Consider the following 11,234-nt stretch of genomic DNA (forward strand, 5'->3'; position numbering starts at 1 on the left):
GGTTGGGTACCAATACTGCCTCAGCAACCAAGGGTTATATATTCAATGCAACCAGTCCACCCTGTGTCAAATATTCCCACTATACCTACTATGGTGACTACGTCGCAAGTACAAGCGCTACCTGTTTTATGTCAACCCCAAGTTTCTCAGGTTGCAATACAATAGCCTCTTGTCTCAACGACTCAATCACAACCTCAGGTTAGTGCCTCCTTATCTGGAGCGACTCAGACTCAAACAGGTACTATGACTCCTCATCTTGGTCAATCATCCAGTATTGGGCAACAGTAAATGGTCCAACAACCATGGCTGGTTCAATCTCAACAACCGCAATTCCAGCAATCATATCAAGGACCTGATCAACAAGTCTTTGTAAGTAATGGGCAGCCGCATTTCCAAAGCAGTTATCAACAACCATATTATAATGGTTATGCCATCAACCTTGTCAAAGTTGCCAGCATCAAATACATTATGCTGGTATGCAAAGACCCACTACTCAGGCGATTCCATCTTATCCTGGGTATGATTCGCCTAACCTGAATCAACAGTTGCCCTTTGTAACAACTCTAGAATTACCAGATCTAAACCGGCTGACGAATGATCCAATTACTTATGCCCCTTGGTGGCCAGTGATTCCGCATAAACTACCGTCAGATATTCCTAAATTTAATGGAAATCTGGGTGAAGACCCGTCGAATCATGTGATGACATTTCATCTGTGGTGTTCATCAAACACCCTAAATGATGATTCGATTAGGCTTCACCTTTTTCAGAGGACGTTAACTGGTCTGGTAGCAAAATGGTATATCGAATTGCCTAGAGCTTCATTCGACAACTTCAGTGCCCTAGCCACAACCTTTTTAACCCATTTTCAGTTACCGATAAGGTACGAAACGGGAACATAACTTCTTACCAATTTCAAACAAACAACGGCTACTCAAATATCTGATCATATACATGAGTGGCGACGTCGTCGTAGAATGGTGAAAACATATGTTCCCGATCAGCTTTTAGCTGAATGGTTTATCAAGTCATTACTGCCTTCCATCACGGAGGATGTGGCAAAAAGGGGAGTCGTCACCGAAGAGCAGGTTATCGCTCATGCGCAATATTTGGACTTGATTTACAATCAGTCCGGCACGCTCTATGATAAAATACCTGATGCTCCTAGATAGGAATTCTCAGTTCCTCCTCCTCCTAAATCAAACAATGACTCTCATTCCGGCAATGGCGCAATTGGCATGACAAACACGAAATCGACAAAGGCTACATCTAAAAAGGCCCGTAAGATTTCTAGTCAAAATGCAAATGAGGAACTTCTTACCTCGGAAGTAAATGTCGTGTCGACCGACAAGGGCAAACAACTGAAGCAACTAGGGGGCAAGAAGAAAAAGAAAGGGAGAAAAAAGAAGCAGGATGAGTCATCTCCTGAAAAACCTTCTGCAAACCCTTCTGGGCAAAGGAAACCCCCTGCAGGGTGTCATATATGCAATGAGGATCATCAGACAAGAGATTGTCCACATAAAGCTAAAGTTAAGAAAGTCTTTAAGAGTTCAAAAACCTCAGCAGTATTGACTGATCCATTTCCAAACCCGGGAACCAAACTAGTTGCTAATCAAAATGCTTCCCGATCCCAAGTGCTTATGTTGTCTATCTCAAAGAAGCAAAATGATGCTTTGACAAGGAATAACGATTACAGGAATCCACAGCTGTCGAATAACAAGGCTAATGAACAACCTAGCAGTTCGACAACAACTTCGACCGAAGTTGTGCCACCCATCATTCCTGAACCAATGATAAAGTCGCCAAAGGGAGTAGTACAAAAATCAACATTTGATCCTTGTGCAAAAGTAGTGCAGAATTATAATATAATAGAGGACCTAGCCTAATCGCCGTCCGCTATGTCGACACTTGAGGTACTGCAAAATTGCCTCTCCCAAAAGCAAGCTTTATCATCATCAATAGGTGGGATTGACCCAATGGATTCCAATCTTGTGGCCTTTGATCATAAAGGATATGACCCTCAGTTACCAGCTCAACTAGCTTTCCTTATTCAAGTGAAAGCCCTCAACAAAAATGTTCATCGAACAATTATTGATGAGGGGGCATCTACATGTATTATGTCGATGAGTTGCTGGAAAAATTTAGGCTCACCACCCTTTTTGATATCGTCAATGATGTTAAAAGCATTTGATGGACGATCATACACTCCATACGGGATTTTAAGTAACTTGCAAGTTGAACTGGGAGAAAAACAGTAGAAATTGATGTTGAAGTAATCGACGGAAACCTCGATTACAACATCCTACTGGGAAGGCCCTGGATATATGCCATGGCCGCAGTTGTGTCGGCCTACTTCAGGAAGATTGCATTTCCCTTCCAAGGAGGAATTACAATCATCGACCAACAAACGTTTCTACCCAACAGTTCACAAGTTACGGGAAGCATTCCAATGATCCATGGAAGTAATCATTCGCTTCAAAATATTGGAGTAGGCCTCCTAAAAGACCCTACCTTAATGGTTACTTTTGCCCTACCGCCTCCGAGTAATTTGGCGGAAGTGGCCACAGTGGAAACCTACAATATGAAATCTTCTATATCTAATAAATTCGGAAGATTCCTAAACATTTTGTTAGCATGGATCATCACCATTTTAGAAATATTGTAGAAATCAATTTTCTTGGCTTGGGGGACAAACCAAAATCAACGCTCATCGAGTGTTTGGATAGATAGGTCTAAGGAATATGGCACCCCTTCAGATCCTTGGTCGCATGTACATACTACAGACGAAGGAATCATTCAATCAATGATTGTAGGAGAGGCACAATGGGGAGATTACCACCATCACTCCCATCTCCCGGATTACCACGGAGATTATTCCAGCAACCTTAAGCATCCTTCAGTTGTTGATTTTCTATCAAATACTATAAATACGGTGGATTTCGAGGATGGTTCTTATCTCGTGTCGACCTCGTTAAAAAATGAAACAAGGAGTCATGAGGATAGTTCTTCTACTGTGTCAACCTCATTAAAAAATGAAATGACTCCCTTTCCAAATCGAGTCTTTGATTATGATCTCGTAAAATCAAAGTCGACTCTTTCGAAGATCTCGAAGGTAAACCTTCATTCCAACCACCAAGTTCAATGCAATGAAGCTTGGGGGGCTTGCACCTCGATTTGCGTTATTATGCTAGGGGCATGCAAACTTATCACGAGCAGTGTTACTGCAGGGTTCAAGCTCATTAAAAAATAAACTCGCCATGAGAAATGTTACTGTAGGGTTCAAGCTCGTTAAAAAATAAACCCGCATCGAGCAGTTTTAGCACATAGTTCAAGCTCGTTAAAAAATAAACATAAGCCATGAACAAATGTTTCCCCCCGTGTTTAAGCTCATTAAAAAACGAAATATTTCTCGATAAACAACCATCGTGAATGAAGTACTTCAGCCTTTAAAAGCCTTGGTCGTGTTCTCACCATCACCTCCACTCTGTACTGGCCGATCATTCACCTCCATGTGATTGTTTACCCCTTTTGGAGGAACAGCTGCGAAGAGTGATCTCACTAGCCATCCTTGTAACACTGCCGTGATTGGAACATTCCAAACCTTACCTGGAATCAGCTGCTACCCAATTTTATCACTCGTTCCTCAAAAGACGAGTCTCCTTTAAGCTCTTTTCAACTGACTTGTAAAGTATGAAAAGATTGCCGAGCCATTAGCCTCTCCAGCTCGTTAAAGGGACCGGAAGTGCTATCCCTCCTCTAAATTTTAATCTTTTTGGACCTGAGGGATTATTACACAAAAAGATTGAGTGCTTGTTTTGCTCGGCTCGTTAAAAGTATCGAAAATTCATCCCTTCTGTATTGTTTTATACTTTTTCGGACTTAAGGGATTAGATGACGAAAAAGGAATTTTGGAGTTTCCTTTACGTTCCCTTTCATACTCTCTAAAATTGAAAAGGACCGAGTTATCCTTGTCGTTAAACTCGTTAAAACTTAATAGTGACAAACTTGTCTATAGATGAGAACGAGTTTCACTATCGCTAGGCTCGTTAAAACATAGCGATGGGTTTGCCCGAAGGGCAAATTATAGAACAAGCATATGTTATGATCCTCAAGCTTGATAAAAATAAAGAGGTACTGGTCAGCAGTGACTGGGGACAAATTGGGAAGAAAACTTGAAGAAACTTTGTTGGTAGCAAGTCGCTCTTGAACATGACACTTTCACTCTGCATCCAAGTCGGGTTGGGTTGTTTCATTCACCGGTCACATCACCATGGTCCCATCATACCATCCACGTGTGAGGTTAATGCTACCAATCCATCATGTCAGTGTTGCCAATATGTTCAAGAGAAGTCATTCAGAGAATTCACCTATGTCTCACCCACTACAATACATTTATACTCCATTCTTTCATGACCGCCACCCTGAACCTTATATCACCAGATTGTTTTCACCTCCATTAAAATCATTTGCTCCGTTCCGTGTCATTGATGTGGGATTCATTAAGGCCCTCCTGTGATGGATCACTTCTTGTCGACATCAGCTCATTACCCAAGAATTCGATCTAGGAACACCCCATTCAGTACTTTGAAGCTTGCATTCCTCAATGGCAAGTTTCTCACTTCCGGTGACAGGTTTACATCAATGACCTTCGACCAAAAGATTTTGCGTGGTGTTCAACGCCAAGTCCTTTATTCACACCACGTGAATTGTACTGCAGTACCTTGAGGGTCATTATCATTATCGGTGATTCCTCTCGGGCTTGTTAACAACTTATATCGTTGGCTGGTAATCAAGAGATGTCTTTCCATGTTCGACTCCAGAACATCTCTCACATGGATAGATTTGTACTTCGAGTGAAGATTGAACGGGATTGAAGACCCCAGATCTAGTTTCATCCATCTGTGCTACGATATATATTTAGGGAAATAAAGACATCAAATGTACATCATTGTTGTACAGATAATCATCCAATCAAAGGGATGATGGCTCTATCCGAATCATCAGTCTACACTCAGACGATTGTCTGTCCTATGTACATGAAAATGAATTTATAAAGCTGAGCATGGGAATGCCCACCTCAGCTAGATCATGAAAATATTATGAAGATAATGTATTGTATTGTATCTTATTACAGGTCTCCTCCCAGCTTGAAAGAACTTCGGATCCTCATAATAAAGCATTTCACCCGACATCAAAAGATTAACGACCTCATGCTTTAGGGGGCAACTGTTATAGACATTTTTGGGCACTACAACCCCAAGCATGAAATGCCCATAAACCAAGGGCTCCTAAGTCCCTAAAAGTTTTGTTCTAACCCCTAAAGGAACAAGGTCAACTGATTACAGCTTCTCCCAGAAGTTCTCCATGAAAAACTACTTAGACCTGGTCGAAACTGGATCATTTGACTTGCTCCATGGCCAGGGTGCGATGCATCGCACCTTGTACACATGGAAAGTGCATTGCATTTCAAAAATCCATTCTATGGGGTGCGATGGATGGAAAAAGACAAGTGGCGGAGACAATTTGTGAGGTGGATGATCATGGAATCTTCCAGAAAATTCTCCTGGGACACTTGCCTCTCAAAATCGTCCAAGGATGAGTAAGAGATCAATGAGATATCCAAGTGGCATCAAGAAATATCAGAGAGAAGACACTAATCAAAAACCCAGAGCTGACTCACACCTCTACAAATATCTATATATAGATCTCTCATCGGAGAGATCCAGGGGTTGGAGGCTGGAATTTTGCATATTGTAAGGAATTGTTGTTGGTTTCTTGAGACAAACATCAGATTGTTGGGTGATCTGAGCTTTGTATGAGGTGAAGAGGGGTTTCTTTGCTGAGAGGTTGATGCTAGGTCAGAACAACTGGTTGTAACTCCTCTTGGCTCTTTCTTGTTTATCAATAAAAGTTATTCTAGTTTTCCTCCATACTCTTGTGTCACTGATATTTGTTGCATTTGTATGGTCAATTTACATCTGATCCTAGATTTTTTATGATTATAGATCCATGTCTTTGTATAGTGCTATGCTACTATGATCTTACAGGTACTTCGTGAAGCTGGGCATGCAAGGGAGCAGGTAGCGAAAGACTATCAAAGAAGAGAGGAATCAAATCAGGAGATTAGCGCAAGACAGAGGTTGGTCTTCTTGTTCCTCTCTATTTATAATTCATAAAGGAAAAACGAAAGTAGCTTTACTCTGTTTGATTCGAAGGCAGCTGTCACACCTTAGTGGGATAGAGCAGTTCTATATAGACACTTTTCCCTGTAACAATATCATAACACATTATCTCAATTTACTAAATCTACAAAACAAAAATTTACATATTAGCATAGGACATGTGTTGATACGTTGAAAAATATTATTGTAAGAGAAATGGTAATAGTGTTTTATGACACATAAGTTAAATGTAATGGTCATTTTAATTTTAATAACAAATATCATTTTTTCCAATGAATGTTTTTTTCAAGGTCTTCTATGGTTAAAGCATTGAGACTATTATGTTATAGTATATGTGTTTTAATGCGGTTAAGTTGTGCGTGAATTAACTAATAAGTGGGTTGTAAATTCATTTTGTGATTGCCTTAAAGAGAACATAACTAGTGGTATTAAGTATACTTACTAATAATTAGATAGATGGCCTAAAATAAAGTGCATAAGGGTTACAATTATGTGTTTTCTCATAGGAAGTTTGTGTATACTTTAACAGTAATACACCAATTTAATATATAACTTGCATTAAATATGAAGTATGTAATAAAACATCCCATATAGACACAATATTCAGTGAGAAAATGAAAATTACTCAACGTTATTCTACTTCATACAACTCTTGGAGGTATCTTCAGACTCTGGTAGGTTGTTTGTATATCCTCCTTTCATAGCTACTACTTTTTGTGGTTACAATTCTTCATCTGCAGATGCCTAATTAAAGGTTAAAATACACTACAATTCTCAATGCAATAACCAGACAACAAAGCCTCATGACTTCCTTTAAATGATAGAAGAGATTCAATGAAGTTACTATCAATCATTCATCCATGATGATGAGATCAAGGATATATATACCACATTGTTCTACATATATTCCTTTTTCATCATCTCTTTGATAGAACAATATCAAAACAGGCTACCGAACATAATATGTTTCACAATTGGGTTATAAAAATACCCTTTTATATACAGTAAAGGGAATCATAAACTCAACTTGATTCTTGTTTTGAAGGTTATGCTACAGAACAATAGCTCATATACGTGTTGATATCGAGAAAGTGAGATTCCATTTGTGTTAAGAACTTTTGCCAAATATGGATAGGAAATCTCTTGATGTCTTTGCTGATGACCCAACATGTCTATTATTTTCCTATAACTTTGTTCTTCGTGATTTGGGGGATAACAACTGCTTCTGTGAAAGGTATCAGTGAAATGTTTCCACTGGGATATATGTATCTCCTATTTTGAACAAAATAATAAATCCAATAGAAGATAGAGATCTAGTACTCCTCTTTCAATCAAATTCAATATAGTTCAACAATGTAAAGGGTGTCACTAAAAAATGATGTTAATATCACATATAAATTAAGATAAATGTCACAATTCTATGCATCATTTATTGTGATTAAATGGACATGTGCTAGTGCATACATAAGGGGAGGCATATCTAAAAGCTTTGGGATTCCTCTTGAGATGGGGGGACAAAGTGGTAGCTTATTCCTTTCTAATTCGTTCATCTGTGTTGCATAAAAGAAACATTTTAGCAACTTCCCTCATGGAGGGTTTGTTGATGTGAAGAGTGCTAGTTCATAATAGAGCCACCCTTAATGCCAACATCATTTCTTCTCTATATGAGTTTCTTACTTTTGCATCCAGGACATTATTGATATCAACATGAATCTAATTTTGAACCCACCTAAAAATGTCTGAGTAATCTCCAAATTCTACATCATTGGGCTTATTTCTAGTCATGAGCTCCAACAGGACTACACCAATGTTGTATATATCACTTTTCTCATTCACTTTGTGGGTGTAATCATACTATGCACACATGTCCATAGATTAAATCATTTCATATAAAATTGTTTATTTTCTTTTGACCGAGGCTTATATATACACACATATATTCACAAGAATTAACAATTCGGTTGTAAATTCTTACATGGGGAAATATATCCATATTTTCTAGCAACACCTAATACTACATTCTTCTAACCTAGCTTCTCTACAATTCTAGCTCAACCAAAATTAGCAATATTGGCCTCCAATTCAAAATCCAACAATAGATTATACGATTTAACATCCCTATGTATTATTGGAGGGGAACAACCATTGTGTAGGTAGGACATTCCCTTAGAGATAACAAAAGCAATCTTATAATGAGTAGGTGAATCAAATGTTTCCCCTTGAGAACCATGAAGGAATTCATAGAGGCTACCATTTGGCATGTATTCATACAATAACATATTAGAATTTGAACTAGATATGTAGCAAAGAAGCTTGACAATGTTGTCATGGCTATTCTTCCCAAGAGTTGCCACCTCTGCTTGAAATCACTTGTCTTGGGAAGACTAAAATTTTTTGGTTTTCCATATCCTTTTCAGAACAATAATATCATAAATTCTCAATGTTTCCTTGTACACTTCACTCGCACCTCCACTTCCAATAACATTATCTTCTGTCAATCTCTTCAGAATATCTAACTTCATGTATTATCATGCTGATAAAATTAGTACTTGCATTATAAATATTTTTATGGAAATATTATAGATTCGTTATTGCTTTTATTAAGGCCCTAGTCATATAGTCGTTAAGTTGATTAATATAATATATAAATACTAGTAATTCTAATATTAATATGAATGTCTAGTTTTTAATATATGGTGATTTATATATATATTGTTATTATATATATTCAGTTTAATATTAATATGATTTATTAGTATGGGTATTTGTTTTACTAAGAACCGTTTTTATTTTTATATATATATATATATATATATATATATATATATATATATATATATATATGTTATCAGTCTTGATCTTTAGTTATTTATATATATATATTGATAATGTAAAAAAGAATTGAATATTATTAACCCTAATAAGATATAGTTGTTAACTAGTTAACTAATAAAATTAACTATATATATCTATATATATATATATATATATATATATATATATATATATATATATATATATATATATATATATATATATATATATCGTGTCTTGAAGATGAACCACACTTGTTGGTTCGAAACGTGTCAACCCAAATCTTCAATGTGACTTCCTCTGAAAAACTCTTTATACAATGTCTAACTTATCAAATTCTATCTTGTGAAAGGTTGTGAGACTCCATGACTCTGTACTTGATTTAACAACAAGAAAAAAATTTCTATGTCTTAGAAAAGAAACCTATACCAATCAAGTAGAGTAATATTATCATAGCAATAACTGAAATAAATACCCTATATATATGACTTTCAGATCTGCGATTTTGCTGGAAACATGAAGGTAGCATTAATGGTCTGCCTCCACCAAAGCCCAAATTGTGAAGAAAAACTTTTTAATAGGCCAGATTATTGTAATGAGGAGGAACAGAGCCAGACCAAAGGTTGCCATGCACATTCAGAAAAATCAACTTGAGAATGTCTAATTTAGGAGGTATATTCCCTAAAGGAAAATTGTTTGAGAGGTCGAGGATGTTAATAAAATGCAACAAACGAAGCGATGTAAGGATTCATCCAGTGATGCAGTTGTTGGCAAGGTTAAGCTGTGAGATACCTTTCCATGATAGTATTGTATCACTAATCTTTCCATAGAACATATTGTTCTTAAGAGAAAGCCTCGACAATGAGGATAGTCTAGTGAGTTCCACTAGAATAGTCCCTAAAATATTTTTTTGATTGGTCATAAAGCTATTGAGATTCCACAATGGTCCAATGCTAGAGGGAATAATTCCACTGAATTGATTGTTTGATATCGGAAACACTCAGCGATTGTTTCCTTTAATGATTTAAGTACGAATTTGGCCATGGAATGCACTATTTGTAAATATGAATTCTCCAAGGAGAGGAGAAATTCATAACCCCAGAGGAACCTCACGCTTAAATGATTATCCTGCACTTGGACACTGGTTAGAATAGGAAAACCCCTAGAAATTATGGAAGGGTTCCATTAAATTTATTATTAAAAACAATGAAAACTATTAGTACTCCACCTTTACAGAGATTTTGTGGAAGAGGAACATAAATATCATTCATTGATACATCAAACTGGTGAAGTTTAGAACCCATCCCAATTCTTGGGGACACTAGTCCTGTGAGCCTGTTGGTAAAAATCTTGAGACGGACTAAATTAGTAGGCTTATCAAGCGTAGATGATATAGACCAAGAGAGTTTTTTGTTGTATAATTGTAGCGTCTCTAAGTTTGTCAAATCCCCAATCCTATTGGGGATGCTTTCATTTAGGTCATTCATTGACATATCCAAGTTCACAAGACTCTTAAGATTAATGGTATTGTATGGAATTGGTCCACACAAATTGTTCTTAGATAGAAATAAATCTGTCATTTTTGAAAAGGCCATCAACGTGTTGGGGATCCTTCCCGAAAAATGATTATGTGAGAGGTCCAAGTATACCATACCTCTTATATACCCTAATGACTCTAGAATTTCTTCTACTAAACTGAAATTGTCATCCACAAGTACTGCAACATTGATAACTTCCCGAGTTCATGTGGGATTAACTCTTAAGCCAGAGGGTTGGAGGTCAGTGTTAATTTTTTCAATGAAGAGACATTTTCAAGGAAGGAGGGAACAATACCATTCAGTAGGTTAGAGTGCAATAATAATACCTCAAAATTTTTAACCGTATAAATCCAACAAGAATGTCCCCAGAGAAATCGTTGGCTGGGTGGTGCAATTTTGCCAACTCATCTAATTTGCATATCTCATTCAACAAGAGTCCACTAAACCTGGTGGCAATGAGGGCCATAGGCTATAAGAGACCTTGGATGCTAGTGAAATGCAGTGTGAATATAACAAATGAAACATTCAACCACTAGGCCTTAAAATCCACAGATAATTCAACCTAGTTTTATTTTTCTAATGAATGGACCAAGAAAAATAGCCCCTAGCCAATCCCATTACTAGAAATCAAAACGATTCCATGAAGAGAATTCTATGGCCAAACTAGGCAAAGAGAGATTTGGAATGTTTAACTGCCCTA

At 37.2% G+C, this 11,234-nt stretch overlaps 1 pseudogene; it reads right to left on the reverse strand.

Moving 5' to 3' along the window:
- Positions 1-7,607: 7,607 nt before the first annotated feature.
- LOC149264674 (uncharacterized) lies at positions 7,608-11,000 on the reverse strand (annotated as a pseudogene).
- Positions 11,001-11,234: the final 234 nt, after the last annotated feature.

The sequence above is a fragment of the Pinus tabuliformis genome, chromosome 6 (genome assembly GCF_031772625.1).
Source record: "Pinus tabuliformis cultivar Carrire ecotype Pingquan chromosome 6, CPIR1, whole genome shotgun sequence".
In the NCBI taxonomy this organism is placed as follows: Eukaryota; Viridiplantae; Streptophyta; class Pinopsida; order Pinales; family Pinaceae; genus Pinus; species Pinus tabuliformis.